At 46.2% G+C, this 16,039-nt stretch overlaps 17 non-coding genes across 17 annotated transcripts; all 17 read left to right on the top strand.

Moving 5' to 3' along the window:
• Nucleotides 1–341: 341 nt before the first annotated feature.
• Nucleotides 342–423, top strand: trnas-aga (transfer RNA serine (anticodon AGA)). Its single transcript has one exon. It is a non-coding gene; the product is annotated as a tRNA-Ser (tRNA).
• A 333-nt stretch (nucleotides 424–756) lies between these two features.
• Nucleotides 757–828, top strand: trnaa-ugc (transfer RNA alanine (anticodon UGC)). Its single transcript has one exon. It is a non-coding gene; the product is annotated as a tRNA-Ala (tRNA).
• An 878-nt stretch (nucleotides 829–1,706) lies between these two features.
• On the top strand, nucleotides 1,707–1,778 carry trnaa-cgc (transfer RNA alanine (anticodon CGC)). Its single transcript has one exon. It is a non-coding gene; the product is annotated as a tRNA-Ala (tRNA).
• A 771-nt stretch (nucleotides 1,779–2,549) lies between these two features.
• On the top strand, nucleotides 2,550–2,631 carry trnas-aga (transfer RNA serine (anticodon AGA)). Its single transcript has one exon. It is a non-coding gene; the product is annotated as a tRNA-Ser (tRNA).
• Nucleotides 2,632–2,942: 311 nt separating this feature from the next.
• Nucleotides 2,943–3,014, top strand: trnaa-ugc (transfer RNA alanine (anticodon UGC)). The gene has a single exon. It is a non-coding gene; the product is annotated as a tRNA-Ala (tRNA).
• Nucleotides 3,015–3,892: 878 nt separating this feature from the next.
• trnaa-cgc (transfer RNA alanine (anticodon CGC)) lies at nucleotides 3,893–3,964 on the top strand. The gene has a single exon. It is a non-coding gene; the product is annotated as a tRNA-Ala (tRNA).
• Nucleotides 3,965–4,735: 771 nt separating this feature from the next.
• Nucleotides 4,736–4,817, top strand: trnas-aga (transfer RNA serine (anticodon AGA)). The gene has a single exon. It is a non-coding gene; the product is annotated as a tRNA-Ser (tRNA).
• A 1,297-nt stretch (nucleotides 4,818–6,114) lies between these two features.
• trnaa-cgc (transfer RNA alanine (anticodon CGC)) lies at nucleotides 6,115–6,186 on the top strand. The gene has a single exon. It is a non-coding gene; the product is annotated as a tRNA-Ala (tRNA).
• Nucleotides 6,187–6,784: 598 nt separating this feature from the next.
• trnat-ugu (transfer RNA threonine (anticodon UGU)) lies at nucleotides 6,785–6,858 on the top strand. Its single transcript has one exon. It is a non-coding gene; the product is annotated as a tRNA-Thr (tRNA).
• Nucleotides 6,859–7,339: 481 nt separating this feature from the next.
• Nucleotides 7,340–7,421, top strand: trnas-aga (transfer RNA serine (anticodon AGA)). Its single transcript has one exon. It is a non-coding gene; the product is annotated as a tRNA-Ser (tRNA).
• Nucleotides 7,422–7,738: 317 nt separating this feature from the next.
• trnaa-ugc (transfer RNA alanine (anticodon UGC)) lies at nucleotides 7,739–7,810 on the top strand. Its single transcript has one exon. It is a non-coding gene; the product is annotated as a tRNA-Ala (tRNA).
• A 4,328-nt stretch (nucleotides 7,811–12,138) lies between these two features.
• Nucleotides 12,139–12,210, top strand: trnaa-cgc (transfer RNA alanine (anticodon CGC)). Its single transcript has one exon. It is a non-coding gene; the product is annotated as a tRNA-Ala (tRNA).
• A 596-nt stretch (nucleotides 12,211–12,806) lies between these two features.
• trnat-ugu (transfer RNA threonine (anticodon UGU)) lies at nucleotides 12,807–12,880 on the top strand. The gene has a single exon. It is a non-coding gene; the product is annotated as a tRNA-Thr (tRNA).
• A 480-nt stretch (nucleotides 12,881–13,360) lies between these two features.
• On the top strand, nucleotides 13,361–13,442 carry trnas-aga (transfer RNA serine (anticodon AGA)). Its single transcript has one exon. It is a non-coding gene; the product is annotated as a tRNA-Ser (tRNA).
• Nucleotides 13,443–14,726: 1,284 nt separating this feature from the next.
• Nucleotides 14,727–14,798, top strand: trnaa-cgc (transfer RNA alanine (anticodon CGC)). Its single transcript has one exon. It is a non-coding gene; the product is annotated as a tRNA-Ala (tRNA).
• A 598-nt stretch (nucleotides 14,799–15,396) lies between these two features.
• Nucleotides 15,397–15,470, top strand: trnat-ugu (transfer RNA threonine (anticodon UGU)). Its single transcript has one exon. It is a non-coding gene; the product is annotated as a tRNA-Thr (tRNA).
• A 481-nt stretch (nucleotides 15,471–15,951) lies between these two features.
• Nucleotides 15,952–16,033, top strand: trnas-aga (transfer RNA serine (anticodon AGA)). The gene has a single exon. It is a non-coding gene; the product is annotated as a tRNA-Ser (tRNA).
• Nucleotides 16,034–16,039: the final 6 nt, after the last annotated feature.

The raw sequence follows: 16,039 nt of genomic DNA, 5'->3' as shown, positions 1-16,039 counted from the left end.
TGAAAACAGCGGCAGGCAAGCTAAATTCTCTATAAAATGTATGATACCCTAGTGCCAACTAATGACCTATTTGTCCCTTCTATCGTTAAGCAAAGCTTCAGGAATCGGTTTTACAGATGTACAATTGAAGTAACACAGGGGACTTCTCTCAACGGCAAAGCGTATGCTTCTCATGTAGAAGGCCTGAGGTTCAATGCCTGCCGTCTCCAAGATGTGATCAAAGCTAGCTTCAGTCAATTTGAAGATTATTTCAAAATTAGATCAAGCAAGGCTTAACCTACCCTAAGTGTTCCAGACTCTTCCTGTTCCAAAAAGCCAGAGAATTGGATCGATACAAGCGTGTTGTCGTGGCCGAGTGGTTAAGGCGATGGACTAGAAATCCATTGGGGTCTCCCCGCGCAGGTTCGAATCCTGCCGACAACGGTTCTTTCTGATTACGAATTTTCATTCCCTTGGTCAGCCAACACATATTACGGTGAGACTGCATGAAATCAGTGCAAATATGTTAATCTAAGCATGTAGAAGGTGACATATTTAAAACCTGGCATTATCTGGACAGGCTCTTAGCATTCGATGTTTTTTGACAACATGTTCTCCAAACATAAAATGTAAATATTTCAAGGTCTGATAGATCTGAAGACTAGTGTTGTCAGGTCCAAGTGCTGAATGCCATGTACGAGGATCTATACATGGCACACGGAACAAACCCTTGGTGTGTTCCGAATCCGGTTTAAAATGTACATACTCTAGCAGTAAGGGGATGTAGCTCAGTGGTAGAGCGCATGCTTTGCATGTATGAGGCCCCGGGTTCAATCCCCGGCATCTCCATTTGATTGCCCTAGAAAAGTCAGGTGAGTGCTATATTGATCAAATGAGGTCACGCAATGCTTAACCTACCAAAGATGTTGCCGAATGCTTTTGTTCGAAACAAGTGAGAGAATTGAAACTGTGTTGTCGTCAACGATACAGGTTAATCAGTGCGTGCGATTTCAAAAGCGCACGCTATTGTGCGCTTGTGCGCTCAACAGCTAGTGTGCGCTCAAAAGCTAGTGCCGGTCAACACATTGATATGAGTACGGTACGTTTATGCATTAAGTGTTGACAGCCACCGAAGAGAAAAACATTGTTGCGTCACGACGAAGATTCAGGCCTGCCGACAAGCGTTGGCCAGTTCTGCTATCTGTACGCAGACTACTTCTCTAAGAAATGTATGATACCGTACTGCCAGTCAATAACCGATTTCCCCTCTTGTATCGTTAAGCAAACTTTCATGTATCGGTTGCCACATGTACAATTGAAGTAATCTGTTTTCGGCTCATCTGTAAAGCTTCTCGTGTAGGAGTGCTGAGGTCCGATCACTAAGATGTGATCAAAGCAAGCTGTGGTCAAGGGTGTAGGACTATTTCACAATTTGATCACACAGCCTCAAGCGTTGCAGTCTGTTACTGTTCGAACAACTGATAGACTTGAGGTCGATAAGCACCATTGTCCTGGCCAAGCGGTTAAGCTGATGCACTAGAAATCCATTGGATACCCCGCTCCATGATTGAAATCTGCCACACCAGTTTTCCACCTCTGCTTTTAGCAGGCAGGCCAAATATCTTCATCTCTTAGGATGGTCTAGTGCAAGTCAACCTATTGATTGGCTGTATCATTAAGCAAAGCTTCAGGTATTGACAGTAGAGATGTACTATTTAATACATTAAGGGGATGTAGCTCAGTGGTAGAGCGCATGCTTCGCATGTATGCGGTCCCGGGTTCAATCCCCGGCATCTCCAAATTGTAGTGAAGGTGACGGGTGAATTATAAATGAATCCCTTTTATAAGGTAGAAGTCAAAAATGATCCGATCACGAAACATTGCTGAATGTTACTGTGTGATGAATTTTTAAACAAAATTAGGTCACGCAATGCTTTACATACCAAAAATGTTGCAGAATGCTAATGTTTGAACAAGATAGAGAATTGAAACGTCGAAACTGTGTGGTTAAGGTGATGGACTAGAAATAGCTGGTGAAAGCGCCTGTCTTGTAAACAGGAGACCCTGGGTTCAACTCCCAGCAGTACCTACACTTTTTGCAACAGCATCAACTGGTGTAGATGTGATAAAAGTGTTTCTTGCAGTTAAAAAAAACGGAATTGTCCTAACTGGCAATCTTGCTTGTGGTTGTAAGCTTGCAATCCATCAATGCAATAGACTTTCCATCAATGAAAACAGCGGCAGGCAAGCTAAATTCTCTATAAAATGTATGATACCCTAGTGCCAACTAATGACCTATTTGTCCCTTCTATCGTTAAGCAAAGCTTCAGGAATCGGTTTTACAGATGTACAATTGAAGTAACACAGGGGACTTCTCTCAACGGCAAAGCGTATGCTTCTCATGTAGAAGGCCTGAGGTTCAATGCCTGCCGTCTCCAAGATGTGATCAAAGCTAGCTTCAGTCAATTTGAAGATTATTTCAAAATTAGATCAAGCAAGGCTTAACCTACCCTAAGTGTTCCAGACTCTTCCTGTTCCAAAAAGCCAGAGACTTGGATCTATACAAGTGTGTTGTCGTGGCCGAGTGGTTAAGGCGATGGACTAGAAATCCATTGGGGTCTCCCCGCGCAGGTTCGAATCCTGCCGACAACGGTTCTTTCTGATTACGAATTTTCATTCCCTTGGTCAGCCAACACATATTACGGTGAGACTGCATGAAATCAGTGCAAATATGTTAATCTAAGCATGTAGAAGGTGACATATTTAAAACCTGGTATTATCTGGACAGGCTCTTAGCATTCGATGTTTTTTGACAACATGTTCTCCAAACATAAAATGTAAATATTTCAAGGTCTGATAGATCTGAAGACTAGTGTTGTCAGGTCCAAGTGCTGAATGCCATGTACGAGAAAACCCTTGGTGTGTTCCGAAGCCGGTTTAAAATGTACATACTCTAGCAGTAAGGGGATGTAGCTCAGTGGTAGAGCGCATGCTTTGCATGTATGAGGCCCCGGGTTCAATCCCCGGCATCTCCATTTGATTGCCCTAGAAAAGTCAGGTGAGTGCTATATTGATCAAATGAGGTCACGCAATGCTTAACCTACCAAAGATGTTGCCGAATGCTTTTGTTCGAAACAAGTGAGAGAATTGAAACTGTGTTGTCGTCAACGATACAGGTTAATCAGTGCGTGCGATTTCAAAAGCGCACGCTTTTGTGCGCTTGTGCGCTCAAAAGCTAGTGTGCGCTCAAAAGCTAGTGCCGGTCAACACATTGATATGAGTACGGTACGTTTATGCATTAAGTGTTGACAGCCACCGAAGAGAAAAACATTGTTGCGTCACGACGAAGATTCAGGCCTGCCGACAAGCGTTGGCCAGTTCTGCTATCTGTACGCAGACTACTTCTCTAAGAAATGTATGATACCGTACTGCCAGTCAATAACCGATTTCCCCTCTTGTATCGTTAAGCAAACTTTCATGTATCGGTTGCCACATGTACAATTGAAGTAATCTGTTTTCGGCTCATCTGTAAAGCTTCTCGTGTAGGAGTGCTGAGGTCCGATCACTAAGATGTGATCAAAGCAAGCTGTGGTCAAGGGTGTAGGACTATTTCACAATTTGATCACACAGCCTCAAGCGTTGCAGTCTGTTACTGTTCGAACAACTGATAGACTTGAGGTCGATAAGCACCATTGTCCTGGCCAAGCGGTTAAGCTGATGCACTAGAAATCCATTGGATACCCCGCTCCATGATTGAAATCTGCCACACCAGTTTTCCACCTCTGCTTTTAGCAGGCAGGCCAAATATCTTCATCTCTTAGGATGGTCTAGTGCAAGTCAACCTATTGATTGGCTGTATCATTAAGCATAGCTTCAGGTATTGACAGTAGAGATGTACTATTTATTACATTATGGGGATGTAGCTCAGTGGTAGAGCGCATGCTTCGCATGTATGAGGTCCCGGGTTCAGTCCCCGGCATCTCCAAATTGTAGTGAAGGTGACGGGTGAATTATAAATGAATCCCTTTTATAAGGTAGAAGTCAAAAATGATCCGATCACGAAACATTGCTGAATGTTACTGTGTGATGAATTTTTAAACAAAATTAGGTCACGCAATGCTTTACATACCAAAAATGTTGCAGAATGCTAATGTTTGAACAAGATAGAGAATTGAAACGTCGAAACTGTGTGGTTAAGGTGATGGACTAGAAATAGCTGGTGAAAGCGCCTGTCTTGTAAACAGGAGACCCTGGGTTCAACTCCCAGCAGTACCTACACTTTTTGCAACAGCATCAACTGGTGTAGATGTGATAAAAGTGTTTCTTGCAGTTAAAAAAAACGGAATTGTCCTAACTGGCAATCTTGCTTGTGGTTGTAAGCTTGCAATCCATCAATGCAATAGACTTTCCATCAATGAAAACAGCGGCAGGCAAGCTAAATTCTCTATAAAATGTATGATACCCTAGTGCCAACTAATGACCTATTTGTCCCTTCTATCGTTAAGCAAAGCTTCAGGAATCGGTTTTACAGATGTACAATTGAAGTAACACAGGGGACTTCTCTCAACGGCAAAGCGTATGCTTCTCATGTAGAAGGCCTGAGGTTCAATGCCTGCCGTCTCCAAGATGTGATCAAAGCTAGCTTCAGTCAATTTGAAGATTATTTCAAAATTAGATCAAGCAAGGCTTAACCTACCCTAAGTGTTCCAGACTCTTCCTGTTCCAAAAAGCCAGAGAATTGGATCTATACAAGTGTGTTGTCGTGGCCGAGTGGTTAAGGCGATGGACTAGAAATCCATTGGGGTCTCCCCGCGCAGGTTCGAATCCTGCCGACAACGGTTCTTTCTGATTACGAATTTTCATTCCCTTGGTCAGCCAACACATATTACGGTGAGACTGCATGAAATCAGTGCAAATATGTTAATCTAAGCATGTAGAAGGTGACATATTTAAAACCTGGTATTATCTGGACAGGCTCTTAGCATTCGATGTTTTTTGACAACATGTTCTCCAAACATAAAATGTAAATATTTCAAGGTCTGATAGATCTGAAGACTAGTGTTGTCAGGTCCAAGTGCTGAATGCCATGTACGAGAAAACCCTTGGTGTGTTCCGAAGCCGGTTTAAAATGTACATACTCTAGCAGTAAGGGGATGTAGCTCAGTGGTAGTGCGTATGCTTTGCATGTATGAGGCCCCGGGTTCAATCACCGGCATCGCCATTTGATTGCCCTAGAAAAGTCAGGTGAGTGCTATATTGATCAAATGAGGTCACGCAATGCTTAACCTACCAAAGATGTTGCCGAATGCTATTGTTCGAAACAAGTGAGAGAATTGAAACTGTGTTGTCGTCAACGATGCAGGTTAATCAGAGCGTGCGATTTCAAAAGCGCACGCTTTTGTGTGCTTGTGCGCTCAAAAGCTAGTGTGCGCTAGTGTGCGCTTGTGCGCTCAAAAGCTAGTGTGCGTTCAAAAGCTAGTGCCGGTCAACACATTGATATGAGTACGGTACGTTTATGCATTAAGTGTTGACAGCCACCGAAGAGAAAAACATTGTTGCGTCACGACGAAGATTCAGGCCTGCCGACAAGCGTTGGCCAGTTCTGCTATCTGTACGCAGACTACTTCTCTAAGAAATGTATGATACCGTACTGCCAGTCAATAACCGATTTCCCCTCTTGTATCGTTAAGCAAACTTTCATGTATCGGTTGCCACATGTACAATTGAAGTAATCTGTTTTCGGCTCATCTGTAAAGCTTCTCATGTAGGAGTGCTGAGGTCCGATCACTAAGATGTGATCAAAGCAAGCTGTGGTCAAGGGTGTAGGACTATTTCACAATTTGATCACACAGCCTCAAGCGTTGCAGTCTGTTACTGTTCGAACAACTGATAGACTTGAGGTCGATAAGCACCATTGTCCTGGCCAAGCGGTTAAGCTGATGCACTAGAAATCCATTGGATACCCCGCTCCATGATTGAAATCTGCCACACCAGTTTTCCACCTCTGCTTTTAGCAGGCAGGCCAAATATCTTCATCTCTTAGGATGGTCTAGTGCAAGTCAACCTATTGATTGGCTGTATCATTAAGCATAGCTTCAGGTATTGACAGTAGAGATGTACTATTTATTACATAATGGGGATGTAGCTCAGTGGTAGAGCGCATGCTTCGCATGTATGAGGTCCCGGGTTCAATCCCCGGCATCTCCAAATTGTAGTGAAGGTGACGGGTGAATTATGAATGAATCCCTTTTATAAGGTAGAAGTCAAAAATGATCCGATCACGAAACATTGCTGAATGTTACTGTGTGATGAATTTTTAAACAAAATGAGGTCACGCAATGCTTTACATACCAAAAATGTTGCAGAATGCTAATGTTTGAACAAGATAGAGAATTGAAACGTCGATACTGTGTGGTTACGGTGATGGACTAGAAATCCATTGGGGTCTCCCCGCGCAGGTTCGAATCCTGCCGTCAACGGTACAGGTTAATCAGTGTATGTTTAAGGGGCTGTTTAAAGGATCAACAGAAATATGTCATGGTACTGCAGACCTCTTTCGTTGTCTTCCCAATCAATTGCTGAAGCATTACTCCTGAACTGAGAGGGGTGCTGTGGCTTGGACTGTCATAGTGACTGTCTAGTTCACAGAAGAGGCAGTGTTCTAATCACATCAGTAAGTTGTATAATGTAAGTAACCTACTCAATTGGAATTCCTTTAGCCGCCAGTTCTGATAGCTTAACACATGATCGGGTCACGCTACATGAGACCTTTTTCATTGGTGTCTCAAGTAAACATTACCATAGGGGTGCTGTGGCTTAGCTGGTGAAAGCGCCTGTCTTGTAAACAGGTGACCCTGGGTTCAACTCCCAGCAGTACCTACACATATTGCAACAGCATCATCTGGTGTAGATGTGATAAAAGTGTTTCTTGCAGTTAAAAAAAACGGAATTGTCCTAACTGGCAATCTTGCTTGTGGTTGTAAGCTTGCAATCCATCAATGCAATAGACTTTCCATCAATGAAAACAGCGGCAGGCAAGCTAAATTCTCTATAAAATGTATGATACCCTAGTGCCAACTAATGACCTATTTGTCCCTTCTATCGTTAAGCAAAGCTTCAGGAATCGGTTTTACAGATGTACAATTGAAGTAACACAGGGGACTTCTCTCAACGGCAAAGCGTATGCTTCTCATGTAGAAGGCCTGAGGTTCAATGCCTGCCGTCTCCAAGATGTGATCAAAGCTAGCTTCAGTCAATTTGAAGATTATTTCAAAATTAGATCAAGCAAGGCTTAACCTACCCTAAGTGTTCCAGACTCTTCCTGTTCCAAAAAGCCAGAGAATTGGAACTATACAAGTGTGTTGTCGTGGCCGAGTGGTTAAGGCGATGGACTAGAAATCCATTGGGGTCTCCCCGCGCAGGTTCGAATCCTGCCGACAACGGTTATTTCTGATCACGAATTTTCATTCCCTTGGTCAGCCAACACATACACATGTTACGGTGAGACTGCATGAAATCAGTGCAAATATGTTAATCTAAGCATGTAGAAGGTGACATATTTAAAACCTGGTATTATCTGGACAGGCTCTTAGCATTCGATGTTTTTTGACAACATGTTCTCCAAACATAAAATGTAAATATTTCAAGGTCTGATAGATCTGAAGACTAGTGTTGTCAGGTCCAAGTGCTGAATGCCATGTACGAGAAAACCCTTGGTGTGTTCCGAAGCCGGTTTAAAATGTACATACTCTAGCAGTAAGGGGATGTAGCTCAGTGGTAGTGCGTATGCTTTGCATGTATGAGGCCCCGGGTTCAATCTCCGGCATCTCCATTTGATTGCCCTAGAAAAGTCAGGTGAGTGCTATATTGATCAAATGAGGTCACGCAATGCTTAACCTACCAAAGATGTTGCCGAATGCTATTGTTCGAAACAAGTGAGAGAATTGAAACTGTGTTGTCGTCAACGATACAGGTTAATCAGTGCGTGCGATTTCAAAAGCGCACGCTTTTGTGTGCTTGTGCGCTCAAAAGCTAGTGTGCGCTAGTGTGCGCTTGTGCGCTCAAAAGCTAGTGTGCGCTCAAAAGCTAGTGCCGGTCATCACATTGATATGAGTACGGTACGTTTATGCATTAAGTGTTGACAGCCACCGAAGAGAAAAACATTGTTGCGTCACGACGAAGATTCAGGCCTGCCGACAAGCGTTGGCCAGTTCTGCTATCTGTACGCAGACTACTTCTCTAAGAAATGTATGATACCGTACTGCCAGTCAATAACCGATTTCCCCTCTTGTATCGTTAAGCAAACTTTCATGTATCGGTTCATCTCATTTTCTTCCGCTTATCCGGGGTCGGGTCGCGGGGGGAGCAGCTCAAGCAGGGGGCCCCAGACTTCCCTTTCCCGGGCCACATTGACCAACTCTGACGGGGGGATCCCGAGGCGTTCCCAGGCCAGTGTTGAGATATAATCTCTCCACCTAGTCCTGGGTCTTCCCCGAGGTCTCCTCCCCACTGGACGTGCCTGAAACACCTCCCAAGGAAGGCGCCCAGTGGGCATCCTTACCAGATGCCCGAACCACCTCAGCTGACTCCTTTCTAAGTAAAGGAGCAGCGGCTCTAATCCGAGTTCCTCACGGATGGCTGAGCTTCTCACCCTATCCCTAAGGGAGACGCCAACCACCCTTCTGAGAAAACTCATCTCGGCCACTTGTACCCGCGATCTCGTCCTTTCGGTCATCACCCAGCCCTCATGACCATAGGTGAGGATAGGAACGAAGATCGACCGGTAGATCGAGAGCTTTGCCTTGCGGCTCAGCTCTCTTTTCGTCACAACGGTGCGGTAAAGCGAACGCAATACCGCCCCCGCTGCTCCGATTCTCCGGCCAATCTCACGTTCCATAGTACCCTCACTCGCGAACAAGACCCCGAGGTACTTGAACTCCTTCACTTGGGCTAAGGACTCATTTCCTACCCGGAGTAAGCAATCCATCGGTTTCCTGCTAAGAGTCATGGCCTCAGATTTAGCGGTGCTGATCCTCATCCCAGCCGCTTCACACTCGGCCGCCAGCCGATCCAGTGAGTGCTGAAGGTCACAGGCCGATGATCCCATGAGGACCACATCATCCGCAAAAAGCAGTGACGAGATCCTCAGACCACCGAACTGCAACCCCTCCCCACCACGACTACGCCTCGATATCCTGTCCATGTATATCACAAACAGGATTGGTGACAAGGCGCAGCCCTGGCGGAGCCCAGCACCCACCGAGAACGAAACTGACTGGCTGCCGAGGACGCGAACACAGCTCTCGCTTTGGGAGTACAGGGATTGGATGGCCCTGAGGATAGACCCCTTTACCCCATACTCCCGCAGCACCTCCCACAGTTTCTCCTGGGGGACCCGGTCATACGCCTTCTCCAGATCCACAAAACACATGTAGACCGGATGGGCATACTCCCAGGCCCCCTCCAGGATCCTTGCGAGAGTGAAGAGCTGGTCCGTAGTTCCACGTCTGGGGCGAAAACCGCATTGTTCCTCTTCAATCTGAGGTTCGACGACCGGCCGAACCCTCCTTTCCAGTACCTTGGAGTAGACTTTACCAGGGAGGCTGAGAAGTGTGATACCCCGGTAATTGGCACACACTCTCTGGTCCCCCTTTTTGAACAGGGGAACCACCACCCCGGTTTGCCACTCCTTTGGCACTGTACCCGACTCCCACGCGATGTTGAATAGGCGTGTCAACCATGACAGCCCCTCAACACCCAGAGCCTTTAGCATTTCTGGCTGGATCTCATCAATCCCTGGGGCTTTGCCACTGCGGAGATGTTTGACTACCTCAGTGACCTCCACCAGGGAAATTGACGACGAAACACCATCAACCTCGAGCTCTGCCTCCAACATAGAGGGCGTGTTATTCGGGTTCAGGAGTTCCTCAAAGTGTTCCTTCCAACGTCCGACGACCTCCTCAGTTGAGGTCAACAGAGTCCCCTCCTTACTGTACACAGCTTGGACGGTTCCCCGTTTCCCCCTCCTGAGGTGCCGGATAGTCTTCCAGAAACACTTTGGTGCCGACCGAAAGTCCTTCTCCATGGCCTCTCCGAACTTCTCCCACACCCGCTGCTTAGCCTCCGACACGGCAGCAGCTGCAGCCCTTCGGGCCTGTCGGTACCCTGCAACCGAGTCAGGAGTCCTCCAGGATATCATATCCCGGAAGGCCTCCTTCTTCAATCGGACGGCTTCCCTGACCACCGGTGTCCACCACGGTGTCCGAGGGTTACCGCCCCTTGAGGAGCCTAAGACCCTGAGGCCACAGCTAGCCACCGCAGCTTCAGCAATGGAGGCTTTGAACACAGCCCACTCCGGCTCAATGTCCCCAACCTCCACAGGAATGCTAGAAAAACTCCGCCGGAGGTGTGAGTTGAAGATACCTAGGACGGGGGCCTCCTCCAGACGTTCCCAGTTCACCCGCACTACGCGTTTGGGCTTACCAGGTCTATCCGGAAATTTCCCCCATTCCCTGATCCAACTCACAACCAGATGGTGGTCGGTTGACAGTTCCGCCCCTCTCTTTACCCGAGTGTCCAAAACATGCGGCCTCAGATCAGATGACACGATCACAAAATCGATCATTGATCTTCGGCCTAGGGTACTCTGGTACCAGGTACACTTATGAGCACCCTTATGTTCGAACATGGTGTTTGTTATGGATAATCCATGACTAGCACAGAAGTCCAATAACAAACGACCGTTCGGGTTTAGATCAGGGAGGCCGTTCCTCCCCACCACGCCTCTCCAGGTGTCTCCATCGTTGCCCACGTGGGCGTTGAAGTCACCCAGCAGAACTACGGAGTCCCCTACTGGAGCCCCATACAGGACTCCATTCAGGGTCTCCAAGAAGGCCGAGTACTCTGAACTGCTGTTTGGTGCATACGCACAAACAACAGTCAGAGTTTTCCCCCCTACAACCCTTAGGCGCAGGGAGGCGACCCTCTCGTCTACCGGGGTAAACTCCAACACCGCGGCGCTCAGCCGGGGATTTATGAGTATCCCCACACCCGCCCGGCGCCTCACGCCCTTGGCAACTCCGGAGAAGAATAGAGTCCAACCCTTATCCAGGAGTACGGTACCAGAGCTGAGACTGTGCGTGGAGGTAAGCCCCACCAGATCTAACTGATAGCTCTCCACCTCCCTCACAAGCTCCGGTTCCTTTCCCCACAGCGAGGTGACGTTCCACGTCCCCAGAGCTAGCTTCTGCCGCCCGGGTCTGGTCCGTCGAGACCCCTGACCTTCGCTGCCACCCATGTGGCTGCGCACCCGACCCCAACGGGTCTTCCCACAGGTGGTGGGCCCATGAGATGAAGAGAGGGGGGGTGCCACGTAGTTTGTTCGGGCTGTGCCCGACCGGGCTCCGTGGCAAACCCGGCCACCAGGCGCTCGCCATCGAGCCCTCCGTCTGGGCCTAGCTCCAGACGGGGGCCCCGGGCTTCCTCCGGGCCGGGTCACATCTCCTCTTTTTTCGATATTCATTGAGGATTTTTGAACCATTCTTAGTCTGGCCCCTCGCCTGAGACCACTCTGCCATGAGAGACCCTACCAGGAGCACAAGGCTCCAGACAACACAGCCCTCAGGTTCACAGGGACACGCAAACCTCTCCACCACGATAAGGTGACGGTTCCAGGAGAGGAGAGGTGCTGTGGCTTGGACTGTCATAGTGACTGTCTAGTTCACATGTATCGGTTGCCACATGTACAATTGAAGTAATCTGTTTTCGGCTCATCTGTAAAGCTTCTCATGTAGGAGTGCTGAGGTCCGATCACTAAGATGTGATCAAAGCAAGCTGTGGTCAAGGGTGTAGGACTATTTCACAATTTGATCACACAGCCTCAAGCGTTGCAGTCTGTTACTGTTCGAACAACTGATAGACTTGAGGTCGATAAGCACCATTGTCCTGGCCAAGCGGTTAAGCTGATGCACTAGAAATCCATTGGATACCCCGCTCCATGATTGAAATCTGCCACACCAGTTTTCCACCTCTGCTTTTAGCAGGCAGGCCAAATATCTTCATCTCTTAGGATGGTCTAGTGCAAGTCAACCTATTGATTGGCTGTATCATTAAGCATAGCTTCAGGTATTGACAGTAGAGATGTACTATTTATTACATAATGGGGATGTAGCTCAGTGGTAGAGCGCATGCTTCGCATGTATGATGTCCCGGGTTCAATCCCCGGCATCTCCAAATTGTAGTGAAGGTGACGGGTGAATTATAAATGAATCCCTTTTATAAGGTAGAAGTCAAAAATGATCCGATCACGAAACATTGCTGAATGTTACTGTGTGATGAATTTTTAAACAAAATGAGGTCACGCAATGCTTTACATACCAAAAATGTTGCAGAATGCTAATGTTTGAACAAGATAGAGAATTGAAACGTCGATACTGTGTGGTTACGGTGATGGACTAGAAATCCATTGGGGTCTCCCCGCGCAGGTTCGAATCCTGCCGTCAACGGTACAGGTTAATCAGTGTATGTTTAAGGGGCTGTTTAAAGGATCAACAGAAATGTCATGGTACTGCAGACCTCTTTCGTTGTCTTCCCAATCAATTGCTGAAGCATTACTCCTGAACTGAGAGGGGTGCTGTGGCTTGGACTGTCATAGTGACTGTCTAGTTCACAGAAGAGGCAGTGTTCTAATCACATCAGTAAGTTGTATAATGTAAGTAACCTACTCAATTGGAATTCCTTTAGCCGCCAGTTCTGATAGCTTAACACATGATCGGGTCACGCTACATGAGACCTTTTTCATTGGTGTCTCAAGTAAACATTACCATAGGGGTGCTGTGGCTTAGCTGGTGAAAGCGCCTGTCTTGTAAACAGGAGACCCTGGGTTCAACTCACAGCAGTACCTACACTTTTTGCAACAGCATCATCTGGTGTAGATGTGATAAAAGTGTTTCTTGCAGTTAAAAAAACGGAATTGTCCTAACTGGCAATCTTGCTTGTGGTTGTAAGCTTGCAATCCATCAATGCAATAGACTTTCCATCAATGAAAACAGCGGCAGGCAAGCTAAATTCTCTATAAAATGTATGATACCCTAGTGCCAACTAATGACCTATTTGTCCCTTCTATCGTTAAGCAAAGCTTCAGGAATCGGTTTTACAGATGTACAATTGAAGTAACACAGGGGACTTCTCTCAACGGCAAAGCGTATGCTTCTCATGTAGAAGGCCTGAGGTTCAATGCCTGCCGTCTCCAAGATGTGATCAAAGCTAGCTTCAGTCAATTTGAAGATTATTTCAAAATTAGATCAAGCAAGGCTTAACCTACCCTAAGTGTTCCAGACTCTTCCTGTTCCAAACAGCCAGAGAATTGGATCTATACAAGTGTGTTGTCGTGGCCGAGTGGTTAAGGCGATGGACTAGAAATCCTTTGGGGACTCCCCGCGCAGGTTCGAATCCTGCCGACAACGGTTCATTCTGATTACGAATTTTCATTCCCTTGGTCAGCCAACACATACACATATTACGGTGAGACTGCATGAAATCAGTGCAAATATGTTAATCTAAGCATGTAGAAGGTGACATATTTAAAACCTGGTATTATCTGGACAGGCTCTTAGCATTCGATGTTTTTTGACAACATGTTCTCCAAACATAAAATGTAAATATTTCAAGGTCTGATAGATCTGAAGACTAGTGTTGTCAGGTCCAAGTGCTGAATCCCAAGTGCTGAAGCCGGTTTAAAATGTACATACTCTAGCAGTAAGGGGATGTAGCTCAGTGGTAGTGCGTATGCTTTGCATGTATGAGGCCCCGGGTTCAATCACCGGCATCGCCATTTGATTGCCCTAGAAAAGTCAGGTGAGTGCTATATTGATCAAATGAGGTCACGCAATGCTTAACCTACCAAAGATGTTGCCGAATGCTATTGTTCGAAACAAGTGAGAGAATTGATAACTGTGTTGTCGTCAACGATACAGGTTAATCAGTGCGTGCGATTTCAAAAGCGCACGCTTTTGTGTGCTTGTGCGCTCAAAAGCTAGTGTGCGCTAGTGTGCGCTTGTGCGCTCAAAAGCTAGTGTGCGCTCAAAAGCTAGTGCCGGTCAACACATTGATATGAGTACGGTACGTTTATGCATTAAGTGTTGACAGCCACCGAAGAGAAAAACATTGTTGCGTCACGACGAAGATTCAGGCCTGCCGACAAGCGTTGGCCAGTTCTGCTATCTGTACGCAGACTACTTCTCTAAGAAATGTATGATACCGTACTGCCAGTCAATAACCGATTTCCCCTCTTGTATCGTTAAGCAAACTTTCAATGTATCGGTTGCCACATGTACAATTGAAGTAATCTGTTTTCGGCTCATCTGTAAAGCTTCTCATGTAGGAGTGCTGAGGTCCGATCACTAAGATGTGATCAAAGCAAGCTGTGGTCAAGGGTGTAGGACTATTTCACAATTTGATCACACAGCCTCAAGCGTTGCAGTCTGTTACTGTTCGAACAACTGATAGACTTGAGGTCGATAAGCACCATTGTCCTGGCCAAGCGGTTAAGCTGATGCACTAGAAATCCATTGGATACCCCGCTCCATGATTGAAATCTGCCACACCAGTTTTCCACCTCTGCTTTTAGCAGGCAGGCCAAATATCTTCATCTCTTAGGATGGTCTAGTGCAAGTCAACCTATTGATTGGCTGTATCATTAAGCATAGCTTCAGGTATTGACAGTAGAGATGTACTATTTATTACATAATGGGGATGTAGCTCAGTGGTAGAGCGCATGCTTCGCATGTATGAGGTCCCGGGTTCAATCCCCGGCATCTCCAAATTGTAGTGAAGGTGACGGGTGAATTATAAATGAATCCCTTTTATAAGGTAGAAGTCAAAAATGATCCGATCACGAAACATTGGTGAATGTTACTGTGTGATGAATTTTTAAACAAAATGAGGTCACGCAATGCTTTACATACCAAAAATGTTGCAGAATGCTAATGTTTGAACAAGATAGAGAATTGAAACGTCGATACTGTGTGGTTACGGTGATGGACTAGAAATCCATTGGGGTCTCCCCGCGAAGGTTCGAATCCTGCCGTCAACGGTACAGGTTAATCAGTGTATGTTTAAGGGGCTGTTTAAAGGATCAACAGAAATATGTCATGGTACTGCAGACCTCTTTCGTTGTCTTCCCAATCAATTGCTGAAGCATTACTCCTGAACTGAGAGGGGTGCTGTGGCTTGGACTGTCATAGTGACTGTCTAGTTCACAGAAGAGGCAGTGTTCTAATCACATCAGTAAGTTGTATAATGTAAGTAACCTACTCAATTGGAATTCCTTTAGCCGCCAGTTCTGATAGCTTAACACATGATCGGGTCACGCTACATGAGACCTTTTTCATTGGTGTCTCAAGTAAACATTACCATAGGGGTGCTGTGGCTTAGCTGGTGAAAGTGCCTGTCTTGTAAACAGGAGACCCTGGGTTCAACTCCCAGCAGTACCTACACTTTTTGCAACAGCATCAACTGGTGTAGATGTGATAAAAGTGTTTCTTGCAGTTAAAAAAAACGGAATTGTCCTAACTGGCAATCTTGCTTGTGGTTGTAAGCTTGCAATCCATCAATGCAATAGACTTTCCATCAATGAAAACAGCGGCAGGCAAGCTAAATTCTCTATAAAATGTATGATACCCTAGTGCCAACTAATGACCTATTTGTCCCTTCTATCGTTAAGCAAAGCTTCAGGAATCGGTTTTACAGATGTACAATTGAAGTAACACAGGGGACTTCTCTCAACGGCAAAGCGTATGCTTCTCATGTAGAAGGCCTGAGGTTCAATGCCTGCCGTCTCCAAGATGTGATCAAAGCTAGCTTCAGTCAATTTGAAGATTATTTCAAAATTAGATCAAGCAAGGCTTAACCTACCCTAAGTGTTCCAGACTCTTCCTGTTCCAAAAAGCCAGAGAATTGGATCTATACAAGTGTGTTGTCGTGGCCGAGTGGTTAAGGCGATGGACTAGAAATCCATTGGGGTCTCCCCGCGCAGGTTCGAATCCTGCCGACAACGGTTCTT

Source organism: Gadus chalcogrammus, chromosome 1 (assembly GCF_026213295.1).
Source record: "Gadus chalcogrammus isolate NIFS_2021 chromosome 1, NIFS_Gcha_1.0, whole genome shotgun sequence".
Taxonomy (NCBI): Eukaryota; Metazoa; Chordata; class Actinopteri; order Gadiformes; family Gadidae; genus Gadus; species Gadus chalcogrammus.
Note: the sequence above shows the minus strand (reverse complement) of the source record. Positions and strands in the feature narration are given on the sequence as shown.